Source organism: Penaeus monodon, chromosome 28 (assembly GCF_015228065.2).
Source record: "Penaeus monodon isolate SGIC_2016 chromosome 28, NSTDA_Pmon_1, whole genome shotgun sequence".
Lineage (NCBI taxonomy): Eukaryota > Metazoa > Arthropoda > Malacostraca > Decapoda > Penaeidae > Penaeus > Penaeus monodon.
The window spans coordinates 36,730,412-36,730,909 of NC_051413.1; positions in this window are offsets into that span (position 1 = coordinate 36,730,412).

Sequence of the window (498 nt, forward strand, 5' to 3'; positions counted from 1 at the left end):
TTGTCTTCTGTACTCTTTCTGAGACCCTTAAAAGCACTTTGAAAAATCGTCCCCTTTATAAATCAATATATAATCTCGGAGCAATATATAACATTATCGATTTTAGTCCACCTGATTACGTGTTTTCAGCCTCAGATTGATTCCAGGCGATAAATCAATGTTGCAGTTTTTGTTGCATATACATATTCATGACGTCTTGCAGATAATACTATAATGTTACATTCTGCTTACATGAACACTTTTATTCGTGAATAAATATTAAAATTTTATTACTTTTTTGTTTGCTGTTTTACAGAAGAAAATATTACCTGTTTTTTTTTCCTACTGTTCCTTTTTTGTAACTATTTGTGCTAAACGTATGGTACACCTGAAACTCTTCATTTGCTGGCAAGTTACATAGTACATTTTACGAAAGACTATTGGGTTCTGTTTTTTGTACAATTTTGTACAATTTAGCAGTGTTTCTCATTTCATTTATTTGACTGTTTTTTCGGAGCG